At 38.1% G+C, this 18535-nt stretch overlaps 1 pseudogene; it reads left to right on the forward strand.

Moving 5' to 3' along the window:
• LOC122141218 overlaps positions 1 to 18535 on the forward strand; it is a 52483-nt pseudogene that overhangs the window by 13152 nt on the left and 20796 nt on the right.

Genomic DNA, 18535 nt, shown 5'->3' on the forward strand with positions numbered 1-18535 from the left:
AATTCCTGTTTTTGGTTTCAATCTTGGCTCTTTTAGGGAAGTTCAGTACATTGTGTTGCAGAACATAGCCACCATGTCCATTCAGAGGAAGGTACTACAGACTCGCTGAAACATTCGTCCTGCTTTTCTCATGAAACCCCAATATATTATGAACAGTGTTAATGATTTAGAATCAGTTAGGCCTAAATGTATAAGTCCATTTGGTAAACACTGAGGTAATATTAGAGGTAGGCCTCAATTCTGAAGGAAGTCTTGAGGTAAACATTGAGGTAAAATCAGTAAAAATATGTAATAATAATGTAAGATGTGAGGTAAAATCAGAGGTAGGGATCAATTCTGTGAGAAATAATGAGGTAAAACATGAAGTAAAATGCAAGGTTAGATTTGAGGTAAACATTGAGGTAAAATCAGAGGTTGGCCTTAATTTTAAAGGAAATCATGAAGTAAAATATTAAATAAATCATAATGAAAGATCTGAGGTAAAAACTGAGGTAAATCAGTGGTAGGGATCAATTCTGTTAAAATTCATAAGGGAAAACATGGAAGTAAAATGCAAGGTTAGATTCGAGGTAAATGTTGAGGTTAAATCAGAGGTTGGCCTTAATTTTAAAGGAAATCATGAAGTAAAATATGAAATAAATCATTATGTAAGATGTGAGGTAAAATCAGAGGTAGGGATCAATTCTGTGAGAAATCATGAGGTAAAACATGAAGTAAATTGCGAGGTTAGATTTGAGGTAAACATTGAGGTAAAATCAGAGGTGGGCCTTAATTTTGAGGGATATCATGAAGTAAAATATGAAATAATAATGTAAGATCTGAGGTAAAATCAGAGGTAGGGATCAATTCTGTGAGAAATCATGAGGTAAAACATGAAGTAAAATGCCAGGTTAGATTTGAGGTAAACATTGAGGTAAAATCAGAGGTGGGCCTTAATTTTAAGGGAAATCATGAAGTAAAATATGAAATAAATCATAATGAAAGATCTGAGGTAAAACTGAGGTAAAATCAGTGGTAGGGATCAAATTCTGTTTAAAAATCATAAGGGAAAACATGAAGTAAATTGCAAGGTTATATTTTGAGGTAAACAATCAGGTAAAATCAGAGGTTGGCCTTAAATTTTAAAGGAAATCATGAAGTAAAATATGAAATAAATCATAATGTAAGATGTGAGGTTAAAATCAGAGGTAGAGGTCAATTCTGTGAGAAATCATGAGGTAAACCATGAAGTAAAATGCAAGGTTAGATTTGAGGTAAACATTAAGGTAAAATCAGAGGTGGGCCTTAATTTTGAGGGATATCATGAAGTAAAATATGAAATAATAATGTAAGATCTGAGGTAAAATCAGAGGTAGGGATCAATTCTGTGAGAAATCATGAGGTTAAAAATATGAAGTTAATCTCTAGGTAAGATGCCAGTTCAAATCAGAGGTAGTCCTCAATTCTGAGAGAAATCATGAGGTAAAAAATAAAGCAAATTGCAAGATAAGATCTGAGGTAAACACTAAGCGTAAAATCAAAGGGTAGGACTCATTTCTGTGGGCTGGAATTCATGAGGTAAAATATGAAAAGGAAAAGGAATAGATGTGTGGCCAAGGATGGTGTGGAGTGATAGGAATTTGTTTTATGTGTTTAGCCCATCCAAGTGCACACACACACACTGTGAACACACACAGTTGGGGGTTCGGTGTCTTGCTCAAGCGTCTCACCTCAGTTGTGATATTGCGGGTGGAAGAGAGCACTAGTCGTTCACTCCCCCCACCTACAATCCCTGCCTGGTATTGAGACTCGAACCCACAACCTTTGGTTTACAAGTCCCACTCTAACCATTAGACCACAATTGCCCCCTAAGTAAATCTTACAGTAAGAAACCTTAATTTTGAGGGACATCAAGAGGTGACATACAGTATGAAGTAAATTGCAGGGTTAGATATGGGGCAAAACCTGAGTTTAGCTTCAGTTATGTCCTCAAGCAAACTGAAGGTAGTATCTAACATACATTGAATTTATCACATATTTTATCTTCTGAGGCAAATGCTGAGTTTAAAATTTGAGGTATAGGCCTATTTTAAGCCACAAATAAACTGATGTAATGTCTAAGAAAAACCTTGAGGTAAGTAAATGCTCAATTAAATTTGAGGTAGAGCCAAATTAGTCCTGAAATTTGCTGAAATAATGTCTGAGAAAAACCTGAGGTAAAATCTGGGGTAGTTGGTTTGAAAATCAGATACAAATTTGATGTAAATTAAGTATAATCTGAGGTGAATAGTAAGGCAATAGTCTGAACGTAGAGTGGATCTAAATTTGCTCAGATAAACTGTTAAAACTGAGGTATGCAGGCAAGAAGTGTGGTAAAAGGGAAAATGGCAAAACACTAAAATCTGAGGTAAAGTCTTTAGGTAATCACTAAAATCTGAAGTCGTACTACTGTCCGAGGTAACCCTGAGTTAATGGCTGGGCTGTTTTAGGGAATGTTTGAGCCCTTCATGAAGAGCTTCTATGTGAGGTCTACAGATGCCACGCACATCAAAACACTCAAGGTACCTTCATTCAGTCTTTGTGTCTGTGTTAATGTACAGTAGTCTTGAAACCGTCGTTATCTGCTGCTGATGTTTTGTGTCTTCTCTGATGTTTTTTGCTTTTGTTTAAATCCTTTAGCTGGAGATCTTGACTAACCTGGCTAATGAAGCAAACATCTCCACCATACTGAGAGAATTCCAGGTACATTTTAATAAATTAAATTGATTCTGAAAGGGGGGAAAAAACTCTTGAGATGAAGTCTGCGATAAATGCTGAGTTTTGAATACTTTTATGATACCTTAAAATCCTGTGTTGGTAGACCGCAAATAATATATAGAAACACAGCTGAGGAATAGCAGGTTTCAGCAGCTATATGTGTGTTCCAGACGTACGTGAAGAGTCAGGATAAGGCGTTTGCGGCGGCCACCATCCAGGCCATCGGCCGTTGTGCCACTAACATCTCTGAAGTGACCGACTCACCTGCCCTCAACGGGCTGGTCCTGCTGCTGTCCAACAGAGACGGTAATCACACACTAACCTCACTGGAGCCTTTTGCTTTTGAAGTTATTGCTTAGTTATCATAAGTGCTTCTGGTTGCCTCCAGATGGCAATATGATGAAGTTCAATGTTTTGCAGTGTAAAGACAAAAATTGAGGATAAAGACAGAGCCATTATTTTTTCAGAGATGAAAACGTGAATAATCTTTCTGACGAATCCATGTCATAGTTAAATGTATATAAATTATATGTATATAACGGTGTTAAACTTTAAAACTTCAAAATAATACCCTTATTCATTATGTTCCCCCCCCATAGTTTATTGAAAAGAGAAAAACGATTTCTGATTTATCTTGAATTTAAATCAATCTAATAGAAAGTCAATTTTTAGACAATGTTTTTATTCAGAAACTATATTAATGGACTATTAAAAGGATTTCTTCTTGAATAATTATAGTAGAATTTTTTTGCCATACATTACATTGAAATATTCGAAATAATTGTTATTATTACTATTTTTATTATTATTTTAGGTATGTGTATATTTTTGCATGTTATTTTTTTTAAAGACAAATTTTAAAATTATTTTAAACAATGTTTTGAAATTATATTTGTAATCATATTTTAGTTTTAATTGATTGATTTGTTTGATTTTGCTAAGTAGAATATATAGTTGAATATTAATAATATTTAACATACAAATGACATAAAGTGTACAACTGGTAAAAGTATGAAACACTTTTAAAATATAGTTTCTTAAATATTTATAAATACTTAAGTGTAAAATATGGTAAACTGCAGCATTTACCAACAAAATGCATCACAAGGGCTTGATTTATCTGTTTTATCTGACTTGAAATAAACTCCTAAAAACTACTGTGCATATAAGAGAGGACATTTATATATAAGAGCGTGTGAATTAATTCCTCACCACACAAAAATGTAGTTAAGTTGCTGCAACACTGGTTACTACAGTAAGTTACTGTTTACTCCAGTAAAAAACAGCGATTCATGTGTTTCTTCTCTTCATAGCGGACTGTTGTCGCAGAGGAGCGTCGTAGAGTCATTAGCAGAAACTTCTGCAGACTCAGCCGTCACAGCACAGTGTAAACATCATCAAACACATGGCCAAACTCTTCGACAACATCACTGTGAGACACGAGTGCAATGTTACACAACTGTAGTGTTATAGTGTGGCAACTACAGTCTGATTCATATACGTTTAAACACTTTGTATTTTTTCGTGTCTCGTTTCCTATTTAGGTCTCAATGGCGAGGGCCAGCATCCTGTGGCTGATGGGTAATACTGTGAACACCGTGCCTAAAAATCCGCCCCCCGACGTCCTGCGAAAGATGGCCAAGACCCTTCACCAGCGAGGGAGGACATTGTCCAAACTCCAGACAAGGGTCCACCTTGCTGCCAAACTCTACCTGACCAATTCCAAACAGGTCAAATCAAATCACACCTTGGGTGGGTGTGTGTTGGTTTTGGCTATGCTTTATCTTACTTTTTTTATCTCATACAGACTAAACTGCTGACTCCAATACATTTTGAACTTGGGCAAGTACGATCAGAGCTATGACATCAGAGACCGAACGCGGTTCATTCGTCAGCTGATCGTTCCCAAACGAGAGAAGAGCGGAGCCCCTGAGAAATACGCTCGCCGCATCCTGATGGCGCCCAAACCGGCTCCTGTCCTGCAATCGTCTGCCTTCAAAGGTAAACTACCTCGAAAAGTCACATAGAGTCATTGTTTTTCTTTAGTGAATATATATATTTTTTGTAGCTGAGTACTGTATTCAAATTTTATCAGTTTTATCAGAAATTGCTTTTTGCTATAAAATAATTTAAAAAATGATTGAAACGGCAAAGGATGCAGGTTTTCAGGCTGGAAAAGTATTAAAAGTATATAGTATAGTAGTATAATACTAGTATAGTAGTATTATCTAGTATTTAGATAAATTAAATATTTAAAAAAAATTGTAGTTGGGTAGTAAAAAAATTGTAGTAAAATTTATCGGCTAGAAATTAATTTTTGTTGTTGCAGTCTCTAAAATGCTTTTTTAAAAAATAAATGTAACTGAAAATAAGGTAGATTTTCATGACTGGGAAAGTCATATGGGGTTGTGTAAATTTCTATAGTAATATATATATATTATATATATCTATAATATATATTTTTGTAGTTAAGTATGGTAGAACCTGCAATAATGTAGATTTCAAACTACAGATTTCTACTTGAAATAGTGTTAAAGAGTCATTTTACATTTCTGTAGTGAATAAAATGTTAAGTACGTAGTAAAAAGAGAAATTTCATCGAAAAATTACATTTGTTGTTGAAATCTCTGTTAAAATGATCATTTTTTTTATAGATTACTTATTTATATATTTATTATTATTGAAAATAAAAAATAAAAATAATTTAGTTTAGTTTTCGGGCCTCGGGGAAAAGCCATCATAAAATTTGTTTCAGTTTTGCTTAATTTTTTTTTTTATTGCAAGTTAAGTAGTAAAACATTTTATCAGCTAGAAATTACATTTTGTATTTGCAATCTATGTAAAAATGTTTTTTTTTTTTTTAAATGATTGAAAAACTTGCAAAAAGAAAATGTTAGTGTTCAATGTCTGGAAACAAGTCGTCGTAAATCTAATTCTGTACGTGAACATAATTATAAATATGATTAAACTAATTTCAACAAGGTGGTGGAAAATTCAGGTGGTTCATAAGTGAAGGGACGTGCGTGGATGAAACCATTCTGTTGCAAGATTCGAACCTACAACATTTCAGTACCAACACAGGATCTGTACCCTTCTAGCATATATCGATCCACCTTTACACGCTTTGTGCATGCATGATAAAAACAGCTGGAGCGGTTAACAAAAATCCAAAGCCGTCAGTTTACAGTCATGCTCTGATTTAAATGGACACGACCACATCTACACGAAAATCAAGAGTTCTTGCTGACATCGAATTTCTCCCACTTCTCTCTTATTTCATCCACCATCATTCCATTCCAGCAGGGCTGTCAGAAATGAAAAACACACAACACTGCATGGGAATTAGCCCCGCAGGCCATGACAGCATGCGGCTAACCCGTAAACATCAATACAGCGCACGCAAAATACTCTCGCAACCGATTCTATCAAATGCCAACAGTTATTTACTTTTCCCGCCCTCTGCAACGGGGAAGTTTTTATCTTCTCCCGGATTAGCCGTGTGGATTTGAAGGCTATGCCTCTCTGTCCTCTTGTGCGGAATTGAATGTTGGATTCTGCGAATTTGAAAAAAGGAGTGCGTCCGGGTCCGCCGCACACGCCACACGTTGCTTTATACTACCTCGTAGTTCACACATTCAGCCTACAATCAAAACGGAGTAATTACACTCACGAGCAGGGAAAAGGGTGTCACTCATTTGCTCTGTAGATACACGGATATGGGCTGGCTGGCGGATCGGATGGATGGATGGATTGGTTTAGCACGCAGGTGCGGCTCTGTGTGATTGAGCGGCCCGCTGGGGTCATTTTAGTTGTGAGGCGTATCGTTCCGGGCTTGGTTAAAGAGGTCCTGATCTAAAAGGGAGGTAATAAAGTTTTGTAAGGGATGTTATGCTCATTTGGTGAAATCAAAGTGACACGTCTTTGTGTTGTGGTTTTTACAGGCCATGTGAAGACGGAGGGATTAACCTTGATCTGTGGCGATGAAGGCGGGATATCCAGCCATTATGTAAGCGAATTTGATAATTTTACTGATTTCAAATCGGTGCTGCTGTTTCTGGATCTAAATGTGTTAATACCCAGTGTTTTCCATGATTGTTCCAATGGTTACTATAGATTCAAAATAAACAGTTAGAAGACTGAAACATACAGCGATTTGTGCTTTATTTTCATTAATTGACAAGTATAAACATTTGGCCTATAAACATTTGACAGGACATTTAACTTGGCTGCTGTCCATTTTTCTCTATTGGTGGTTTGTGTGATCGCTGTGACAGGGTGGCGTTTGTTCGCTCAGTGTTTATGTTTTGCAAGAGCCGCAAGTGATTATTGCGTTCATATACCTTGGTTATTACGGGAGAGGTACATGGCATTATTGTGAAGAGAGGACACCGAGCTATGGCGCGTGACAGTGATGGGAAGACCTGAAGGCGAACGTGGCCATTTCGCCCAGTTTAAATATCACTTACCCTGACAAGGTCTCCGGATAGGGCCTGTGAAGTTAACACCTATATTGCTTTTCTTTGTTGATTATGACAAAGAAAAGTACAGTAATAGACCCAGAGGTAATGAAAACTAGGAAAGATCTGTGAGTTTAATAGTCTTGCACTAGCAAAACTTTTGGGACGTCGGGTGTTTCGAAAAACAGTAACAGTTTGTTTTCGAACTATTTTTATGCCACATTTATGATGAAACTATAAAGGCCAGTTCTGAATCTTTATTAGATTCTATTGGAGACAAGAATTTACAGTAGATTGAACTTATTGGAGATATAGATTGAATCTAAGCTTTACTCTATATAAATCTACTCTACTACCAATATGGACAATCTATAAGATATTTCATGATTACATCTATACAATAATATGGAAATAATACTAATGCATATTGTTATATTAATCAATCTATTTTAAAACCCGTGTCGCGACAGATTGAAAGAACTATATTAAAGTTATGTTTCATATTACCTGGGCAAAGGTTTTCTGTTAATAAAATAATCTAACTTTGTGATTCAATCTCCTGATACCAGTGTTAGGGAAATGTCAGGACAACACAAATGGCATTTCAGGAAATTGACAAGTTTATGTTATATTTATTACAGTTATTTCTATTTTCTGTATTTTATTATTTGTACCGTTACTTCAATTTTTGGAATATAACCTGCACTGAAAGGTTTTACCGTTGAAACGGATGTTTGTGTTATTGGATGGCCAAAATCAGAGGAGGTTGTTTTGATATCAAAAACGTTAAATGTTTTTTGGCCAATGGCCGAATATTTGCTGATATTCAACAGTATATTTACTGATCTATCTCTTGGTTTTCATATCTTGTCATTTTCAGCCGATCGAGGACCGGTTTTAAGCTTGGCACGCTCTCTAACATTCGCTTAATTCCCAGGCCAATGGTTTACTGGAGCTTTCTGATTGCCGGCTTGTCGCTCCTGACCAATCAGTGAGGAATTGTGGATGGTAGTAGAACCGGGAAGACGCCCTTTAATTATTAAAAGATATCCTCCCCACATGAATGTTAAAATGTATATGTAATAAAAGGGCCTCAAGAATAAGGTTTTCATTCACAAGTCAGTGATTGTTACCAAGTCTCAAAATGGTTTATGACCTCATTTCCTGTTTCATTTGGTGGACTGGGGAGGTTGAAAGAGGCCGGAGCACCCAGCTGTTTGGTAAATCAAAAACCTGGAAAATCAGATTGGAGAAGTTCTGACTCTGATTCTGAGGAGGGAGGAAGAGGAGGAGGGAAAGAGGGAAGCAGTAGTGAGGGACCACAGTAGCAGCAGCAGTGAAGGTAAAACATGAGTTTGGTCTTCGTTTTAGTGTCTAAAACAGGATGTTTTTTAGCAAATTTGAGGGTTTGTCTTAACCTCTTGTTTTGTACATGTAGAATCAGGAAAGCGGAATCTGAGGAGTGAGGGAGAACAGCGATGCTTTCGATTAAGGAGCAGCTCAGTCAAATCAGATCAGAAAGAAAGAAGAGAGAAAAACTCTAAAAAAACAAAAATACTACAAACTCAGCCAGAAATAACGGACAGCACAAGACAGGTAGTTGGTCTCCACGCAGTGTAAAAAAAGAACATCATTTAAATTAACCAGTCCATGACCGTGCTCTGTTTCTGAGGCAGATTTTCCATTCTTTCTAAATCAATTCCTGGCGGTTTTTTTCAATGTTATTAAGAGAATGAAGAAGCAAAATGTAACACTACTCGTAAAAGGTTTGGGGACAGTAAAAAAATTTTCTTGAAAGACAATTAAATTAATAACTTTACTTAACAAGGATGCGGTTTTTAAAAGCCAAAACTTTTCAAACTGTTTTGTACTTTTGAGAAATCAGACCACATTTATCTTTTATTGGCCAGGACACAGCATTTTCTTTTCATTTAAATAGATTACATCAATTATGGCATAAACCTCAGTGAAAAAGTAGTGCTTGTTTACAAAACACCCACTGAAGGCTAAGACAATGGTGACAGTGATCTGAATTCCAGGGCTTTATATTTGCCCCTCATGCTAATGGCCGCTTTTGAAGGGTTTATGTGCAGAAATGTACAAGACCCGATGGTATTGCGCGATTGACTTTGGATTTTAACCGGCATCCATATGGGTGTGTTTGCCTAAAGGGTGTTCCACAAGTGGATGCACAATGTAACCACCTTGGTTTTTGATATGTGCAGGGGAGGTAAATAATGTGGGTTGTCGGTGTGTGGTGTGTGTTGTGGGATTTTGTATGCTTGCAGCATAAAACGTGATAACTCAACGTTGGCCCCAAATAAATCTCGCCACCAATCCTGTTTGATACGCACATAGACACTCACACACTCTACTCTCCTTTATCTTCCCTCACACACGGGACAGGCATCAAACAATAAGGGATGTTCTCTAGTAGTTGTAAACGTTTTTGCTGGCCCACACAACAACTATGCATTTTATTTTTAGCATACATGCATTTCTGGTGCGTGTTGTTTTTAAAAAGCAATTGGCATTTTACGCAATGCAAATCATTTTATTGCATCAAGTTTTTGAATTGGACAACCAATTTTACTTAGGCTTCTGAAACTATCAAAAGTCACTTTTGCAATTTTGCTAACATTTAGTAACAAGTTTAAAATCAGCAGAATGTGTTTTTAGTTCATCACAGTTAATACCCCAATTTGTACATTTGCAAGGCATTTAAAACCACATAACACTGATGACTTTTCTCTCTCGTACCACACACAAGAGTTTGCACTGTTAATTGTTGTGATGTAACGCTTCACCATAGTTGACCCTGCTGCCTTTTTATTTAGAGTGGTAATTAAAACAGGCTAACACAACACACACACCACTATACACTCGCTTGCATGTTTTGTTTGCTGTTCTGTCATTATTGAGCATGTAATGTTAAGGCTCTCGCCTCCCCATCCTCAAATACCATGAAAATGCTTCTCATAAGTAATAACATACGCCACCCCACAACCTGCTTTAAGTGCTGCCCGTTGAACTGTGCCCACAATTCAGTTAGAGTTATTGTGTGTGGTGTGTGTGTGTGTGGTTTGTGTGTGTCACTTTGTTCTGAGCAAATGCAATCCAAAGGGGGCCAGATTTAATCCATCTAATCTCTTTAACAATTCCAGAACAGGGACATTGTTCCCTCTGCTATTTAGCCAACCTTCTCTCTTGTGCTCTCTCTCTGTATTCAAACGACGTCCCTTTTTATGCTTGAATATTGAAATGTTCTTTAGTAATGGCAAATTGTTGAACAGTTATTTTTTTAGGTTGTCAAAAATGACCCAGGAATAAATATCTTTAAACATGATTTATATATCCACATTAATTGTAGGTTTTTTCGTGCATAAGAATAGATGAAAGTTAGAAGTGAAGTGTGTTTCGTGGATGTTTTGCGTTATTAATTTGTTGGTGAACTCAAACAAATAGTTCAGTGGGTTTCTGTTTCTGTGTGCGTTTAAAACCCAAAGGAGGCAAAGCAGAAGAATGGGAAACTGCGCTGTCAAGGGTGATCCAGGTCCGAAAGTGAATCAGCCTCTGGAGCGTTTCCTCATCTGTGAAAGTTCATCTGACATCCGGATTCAGAATTAGATCAGATTCAGGACTCGGGGAACAGGAGGCTCCACTCCAGAGAAAACACTCGGTCTAAACCTGTGCCGGTCTAAACCACGTCACAACGGTGAGAAGAACAAGACAGTCCCAGCACACATCCTAAAATTGCGCGAGTAAATGAAGTTGTGCTGTCTGTCATCTGGCATGCGTAACATCTGGACATTCATGTGTCTCTTTCAGCAGGTTGAGAAAAGAAGGAAGTGTCCTCTGCTTGATCTGGATGACTGTGAGTTGGTTTCGAGATTCTTTTAATTTTACAGTTTACTTCTTTTGGTTATTTATAATTTTGGTTTTTTTATTTTGTGATATAATGGCTTGTTTCCAAAACACCAGTGACCTGTCTGTGGTCTAACATAAATGGTTTCTAAAGTGAAAAATTCCCATTCATTTTGTCCATAGGGGAATTCAATTTGAACGATAAACTTAACTTAAAATAAGCCTATGGTATATGCTTCTGGTGAAGCCCTCAGCCTGCACTATTTCAACTTATTTTAAAAAAAAATAATTCATGTTAAGCCACATAATTTCTTGTGGAAAAAACTCACAGTACCCATGAAGCTCCAGCAAAATAACTTTTAACTGCCCTACCAACCTCCATGAAGCATTACGACAGCGTTCAGTCTCCCTACACTCTTCAAATAATTTTAATAGTGGCTATTGTGTGTGTGGACTGTGTGTGTGTGTGTGTGTGTGGTTGGTGTGTGGGTGTGTGTGTGTGTGTGTGTGTGTGGTGTGGTGTGTGTGTGTGTGTGTGTGTGATCTCTATATATAATATGTAATAATGTCTGATATATATATTAATATAAATGTTATAAACAGATATATAGGTATATATATCTATATATATATATAGATATCTGTCCATATGTAGAACAACATTGTTTACAATGTTTAAAAATATGCAACATTCTTTCAAATCAGTAGTTCAGATTCCCTTCTGTTTAGATGTTATTGTCATTCGCAATGCAGCATGGGCTGTGTGTAGTTCATTAAGTATTTTTAGTACCGTTTGTAGCTGGACAGATTTTCATATAATTTGCTGCTGTAGATCATGATCAATCTGGTTGATTAGCCTTCTGGTCTGGGTTGGTTTGCTTCATGGCTTGAACTCTTAAAAAACGTTTTACGTTTTTTGTAAATATCCCTCTGAGAAAAAATTAATTGGGGATAAATACTTCCAGGAACCAAGGCCAAAAATCATTCACGCAGTCATGTCTAATTGTTTACAAAACTTAATATTATTTGTCTAATAATTATGAAAAACAGCACACAAAAAAAATAGTTTAATTAGGTGTTCTTTAATTAGATGTGACCTATTTTACTGGGAACTTGTCTAGTGTTGAAATAAAAGTTGCAAGAGCCTAAAACTTAACCCAACAAATGCGGCTTAAAAAATCAGTGTTGGGGAGTATATTAACACAGTGTCTCGCACAATTGGCTGACAACTTTTGAAAGGGAAAGCATTTGCCCTAGGCAGCAGTTAAGCACCTGACCTGTAAAAATGTGTTAAGTTGAACAGAAACCTCAATATGCTGGTTAGTTAAGGAAGTCACTCTCTTTTGGAACAGGACCAGTAATTATTGATGCGTATATTGGGTTTTAATGCTGTTGTTATGTTTTGTTTGACGTCTCCGCCCGCGGCGGTCACACACCAACCAAGAGCTCCATCCTGTCTCCTAGTCTGCTGTGTGACCTGCAAGAGGGGCCTTCGATCTCACCCACTGCATCGGCCTTCACCACGGTGTTGTGTCTGACTTTGTGTTGATGTCTCTAATAAGTCTAGTCTCTTGAAATACTTGGAGTTGATTTGTTTGCAGAAAAATGGACTCTAACTCTATATTCATCCTGTTGGGTTTATTTGCATTAATGACGGCTGCTGACTGTAATTATACCACTGCTTTTTTCATTTGCCAATCCAGTTTTGTTCTGTTGTGTCCATCTAGAATGTCTTCTATGTTCTATTTCTTTTGTTCTGCTGTATTAGAGATCGGTTTTGCCCTTGCTTCTCTTTCTTTCACTTGCCTATGTGTGTGTGTGTGTGTGTCAGCGTATGTGATTGTGGACCTTTTGCAAGTATTGAATTCGGCTCCTTACCTTCTCCAGTGAGAGTCCTGTGGTCGGGAGAGAGGGCTGTCAAGAGAGCGAGAGGGCGGGAGGGAGAGATGTCCAGTAAGACGAGGAATGGAAGATTGTGTGGTCCAGTCTTCTCAAAATACTATGTGTGTCTTTCTCTTTAGGCTTGACACATGAACTGTAATATCCCAGAGGCCCACAGACACCCCCGACAATCAACACCACACGATCGGTGGGTGTTATAGACCTGCACTGCCACATCATTTAAGCCTAAAGATCTTCGTGGGATCCGGATCCTTGATTTTATTGTTTGTAAATTTTGTGGGTTTTAGCATATTTTTGTGAAGGACATTGGATCGCATAAAGCTTTTTTTGCATAGTTAAACGCAAGTCAAGGTTAATATACCAAGCGACCCATTAGAGCGTAGTCGCACTACCATTCCAAAACACGTTGAGGATGGAAATATTTTGGTATATAATTTAGATCGCCAAACGGCCGCCATTATTTGCATCCCAAAATACAGGTAAAAAGCAGTCAATATTGTCAAACTATGTATCAACAAATTTAAAATGAGGTTTTATTTGAATATATTTTACACTGTAAGTTGTTCTGTAGTGCAAAAGCGTCCTTACTCCAGTCTTCAGTGTCACATGATCCTCCTCAGAAACATTCTAATCGGCTGACAAAGCCAACGATTTAATTAGTATTTTCAGTGTGAAACAGTTTGTGCTTGCTATACTTTTTGTAAAAAACTATGCCATTTTTACCAGATTTCTTTGATGTCCGAAAAGAACACAGCTAATTTATTTGAAATAGACTCAGCAACTTTTGTTACTTTACATTTTTACTGTCAGCAGTGTTGATCAGTTAATGCATCCTTGTCTGCCTAAAGTTTTTATTGTTTCGTTTCCCCCCCCCCCACCACTTCAAAGGTAGTGGCACTGTCTATCTTATTATTAATTGATTCTCCATAGTCATGTTTTGTGGTTAAATTCACCTAGTCCCTCGTCTTATCTGCCCATTAGTAGACCTGAAGGAATATTGTGTACACTTCGCACTAAAACCTGGTTCCCCCACCTTTAGGGCCTGAGATGTACACGACCTGTCCTTATATGCTTCAAACAAAAACCCGGCCTTGTCCATTGGCCGTCGTTGTCCTTCCCGAGCTTCCCGTGCTTTGATCTATTCTTATTATTAGTACTTTGCCTGGCAATAAAGATTTGAGCCTTATCTGCCATCTTTCTTTTAAAGAAAAGCCAACCCCCCTGCGTTATTAGTGCGTTGTGTATTTGTTCATGTCATGCTTGTAAAACGCCGGGCTACTAATACAGTCTCGTTGATTACCCCCCGTATTGTGAAAAAATAGTTCATTGAAACAATTGTGATGCCCCTGGTCTTTAAGTCGCTGGGGTATATTTGTAGCACTAGTCCAAACCTTACATGTAGGGGTCCCCAAAATTACATTGTTTTTATGCCCCCATTCATTAGGATTAAGTAAAGTTCATTGTCACAATACGGATATTTGGTAACATTGCCTACTGTAAATATATTCAACACGTAATATGGTACTGCTGAGAAACTATCAAATTGTTTTAATCTTCTAATATTATTAGAGAAATATTTTTTTATTTACTTTTTTTTCTAAAACTGTCAAAGTGCACCAAAAAACGCATGCCAAAGAATAGGATTTATTACTTTGAGTATACGAGATGCTATTAAACTCCAGACATTCTTCTGACAGCAACGCTGTGGTTAAATATGCTTGATGATAAAACATCAATCCTTGAGATCCCAGAGCGAAGCGAGAGAAACATTTGTACCCTTCACAGTAGGTTTCAACCTCCATCTGTAGAATGACTATTCTCTCTGTCATCACTGCAGGGTTTGCCACCGTTGCCTTGTACAGGGTGTGGTCCGCGCCGCAGCTTTCGATTGAACAGGATCCGTAAGGCCCCGGGCCGCTGCGCAGCTAGAAGATGTTAGGTCACAGTGTCCTACGAATCACTACGTCCCGAAGGCTCGTCGGGAACGGTGCTATATAGAGCTGAACTAAAGGGCTGAGATTGAGGGAGAAAGAGAAAGGGCGTATTTAAAGTCAATGCTAATGCTTACCAATACATTAAACCCACTTAAGGCCGCTATAATATTGTCACGGTGGATAAACCTCAATCTCTCTCGGCCTCGCCTGACATGCATCCATTATGGATGTGGTGTCACGTCACACAGCTGTCTTTCTTGCCGGTTGCATGCAGATGTATGAAATATATTTCATACGACTGCGGATCGCTGCGAGTATGTGGTGTGTGACTGTGGACGGCGCAGGTTACAGATGTGAAAATAAGGTTGTGTGAAATAGAGAGACACTCTGATGCATTTATGGGAAGGTTTCAGTGGCGGGTATTTAGCGTCCGGGGGGGGCAGCGTGCGAACGATCTGCCTCGGCCTCCCTCCCGTTTCTAATTAACCATTTGGCGTGTGGATTGCATCTGACCTATCCTGTTAAGCGTGCGCCGGGGAGGCCTGGCTCTGAGAAAGTTATTCACAGATTCAGAGTGGGGAGAAGGGGGGCCGCAAGTCAGGTGTCCGGAGGGAAATATGAACACTGGTCATTGTAGGGACGAGCAGCGAGGGGAGAGCGAAGGCGGCGAACGAGGGTGAGCACGCCGGGAACTGGAGGCCCGGGGGGGTGTGGGCGGGTGTTCTGACTCCCATCAAAAATCGGGGCCGAGAGTACCGCGTGCCAACTTGTTCATTTGGGTCGGCCATCAGGGCGGCCGGCGTTGCGACGGTGGACCGCAGTTCTTCCCGGGAGGCACGCTCAGTGCCGTCCTCATTGCTGACTCAGCAGCAAGATAGAAACGCACATGGAGACGGCGATGCGTCCTCCCCGTGATTGCCAATCCCATGCGCTTTACACTGGGATCACGTGTAGCGGGCTTTTTGCGCCACTATAAGAAACTTTTGGATTGAATTGTTTGGCCACCGAGGCAGTGTTTCCCACAGGATGTGTGGAGGGGTGCCTAGGGGTGGGTGAAACATTGGGGGGTCCCAGGAGTATGATTTTTTTTTTAGTTCTTTCAAGTAATATGTATCAATATGGTGAACTTGGAGAGTAAAATTAAAGAGCAGTCAGCTCCCCCCCCTTGCACAGGACCAAATCCCATCTCTTTGTGCATTGCAAGTTGACCTAGCCTTAGAAAAGTGGACAACAATGAAAGGGTTAGGTATGGTTACACTAAAATCTATCAACATAAACATTCCCTTTGGTTTTCTTGAAACTAAAAAAAACCATTAAGTGCCGTCAACCTATCAATATTTAAACCCGTCGAATAAAACTGCAACCATACAAAAACGAGATAAAAAATTAATACCATAAAACAGTCTGTATTAAATTAATATTAATAATGCCTTAATTATATACTATACTTAATATTAAAATAAAAACCCAAATCATCAATCCTCAATCACAATGACCAAAATGGACTACAAATTTTACTGGAATTAAATGTAAACTGCAAAATATAAAAAATCTATTCAAATTCCCAATCCCTCTTTTTCCAGACGTTCAAAATATTAATAACTGCTGTATCCTACAAAATCAGTTGGCTGATAGTTGTTCCCCACTTCACCCCATAACTACTAATGTTAAATATGTACGATACATATTGATCCAATTTTAATTCTGCATTATTGTTATACCATATTATGTAATAACATCTGCACTGTCACATCCCCCAAATAATTTTCTTACATTTTGGTACAGTCGGTAACAATTACAGTATTATAATTTCTCCAACTCGATTATACCCTCCAAGCTTTACATTTTTATCGTTTACGCCCAGCAATTTCTTTTCGTGTTCTTTTACACTTCTGGTGAAATTCTGTAATCCTCTGTTCACAAAAAATGTAAACTCCAAATAGTCCTAATGTGAAAATGAACCCTGTCACACGTTGCATTCCAAAATGGATGTTATAGCACACCAGCAATATCCATCCAACGGCAATAGATACTTTGCGGTAAAAAGTATCTGACGGTTTGTCTACACCGAATTTCATCATTTAGTCACGTCTCGCCGAGACTGATCCCAAACCCTACAAAACTGCACAAAACACAACGTTTAGGACGTTTGATTTTTTTGTCCTTCTCTATTTCACTACGCCAAGCACGAACCGCCTCTATTTTTTCCATTCTTTCCAGCCTTCAATATTCATCACGGTGACTTGTTGACTTTTAAATCTGACAGGATCCAATGCGTTTGTGCAACACAACTAGCCAAATGCCACATTTTTCTCTTACCAGACAGTCTCATAAACAAATGAGATAGATTTTGCAAAAACCGCAATCGAAGAAATACGAATTTTTAATTCTCTCTGCTTTTATGTCCTCTCGTCCTCCGTTTATCCTTCTTTTTCCCCCTCTGGTGTTTTTCTCTCATCTTCCCTCTATATCCCGGCCCGTGGATGTGTTTTTGACATCTGTCAGCAGGGGGAATTGGGGGCCAGGTGGACAGAGAGGATGCTGGGATAGGGTGATAGGTGAACTAGAGCGCGAGGTTGTCATACCATCACTGAGGTTTCCTTTAAGCTCCTACTATAATAGAGCCCCTCAATCAAGCTACCCTTCACAGGGGACAGACGTGTCCGAGAATGTGTGCGGGACGCTGGCGGCGAAGGTTACTCTTTTCTTTTCGGTGATTTACTGCTTCCAACGCCTGTGGGAGTTGACCACTTTATTAGGACGCAAAGGTTGTGTGTGTGATATTGGGGATCATAAGCGATGTGTTGTTATATTGGTTGTCCAGTCCTGAGGGGACACTGACAGGAGCGGTATCACTTGAAACGGTGGACCCAACTGTGCAACGGTCTCTGTTGTGGTAAATCTGACAGTGTAAACATTACGGCCAACTTTTATCAACACAGACCAGCTGACACCTCCCAACAAGCATGGCTATTAATTCATGGTGTGTTGTGTATATGTGTGTTCTTGTAGGGAAGCTTACAAAAGGAATATGATGCATCTAAAGGTCGTTTGTCAGCTGCACAAACTGCTGTGTTCGTTTCGTATAACGCTGCTGTTTCAGAGATAAACCAACTCATTTCATGACTGTCAGGTTTTTCAAACCAATTTTATTTTGGTTGTCTAGTTCGGTTGCGCCATCCGTCATGGTGAATGTAGGTGATGTGCAGGCCTGTACAGAAGCTCTGCAAATTTTCCGCAGAATTTGGAACGGCCACCATGCAACTTTTTCTACATGTACCCTTAAACCCCTGTTTGTGGATTTTTATAATAACACATTATTTTTCTGTAATAATGTTATATTTGATACTTAATTTGATATTATTAAATTGTTAAAATGTATTCAAAATAATTTGTTACATTTATATTGTTTAATTAAGTATTAATTTAATTTATAAAACATTTATCATAAATTAGTAATTTTTCTATGTAAAATGAAGAAAATGTTAAATGTATTAGATTGTATTAATAATGTGCACTATTATTTATCGTATTTAATTTCATTTAATATGAATACAATTATCCAAAATGTTTATAATGTTAATACTAGGGATTAAAAAGTGATATGATTAAAATAATAAAATATTTTGTAAATATAGTGTA

This window comes from Cyprinus carpio, chromosome B21, assembly GCF_018340385.1.
Source record: "Cyprinus carpio isolate SPL01 chromosome B21, ASM1834038v1, whole genome shotgun sequence".
Lineage (NCBI taxonomy): Eukaryota > Metazoa > Chordata > Actinopteri > Cypriniformes > Cyprinidae > Cyprinus > Cyprinus carpio.